Genomic DNA, 253 nt, shown 5'->3' with positions numbered 1-253 from the left:
GGTGGTGCGGAAGCTATGACTGGCCCGGTGGTGGATCCCACGTACCTCTATGGCTTGGGGGCGAAAAACAGTTTGAAAATGTGAGTGGACAAAAATAATGTTCTTCAAAACAATTATCATAAACTTAATATCCCCCATTGTAAAAAGAAATTTAGCTAAATAAAACTGAATACGTACTTTCTACGCCAAGCATATTCAACTCAAGGCATTCTATATCAGTCATATTCAAGTTCGAAAGTTTCATACAAAACCA

This window comes from Prunus dulcis, chromosome 7 (assembly GCF_902201215.1).
Source record: "Prunus dulcis chromosome 7, ALMONDv2, whole genome shotgun sequence".
Lineage (NCBI taxonomy): Eukaryota > Viridiplantae > Streptophyta > Magnoliopsida > Rosales > Rosaceae > Prunus > Prunus dulcis.
Note: the sequence above shows the minus strand (reverse complement) of the source record.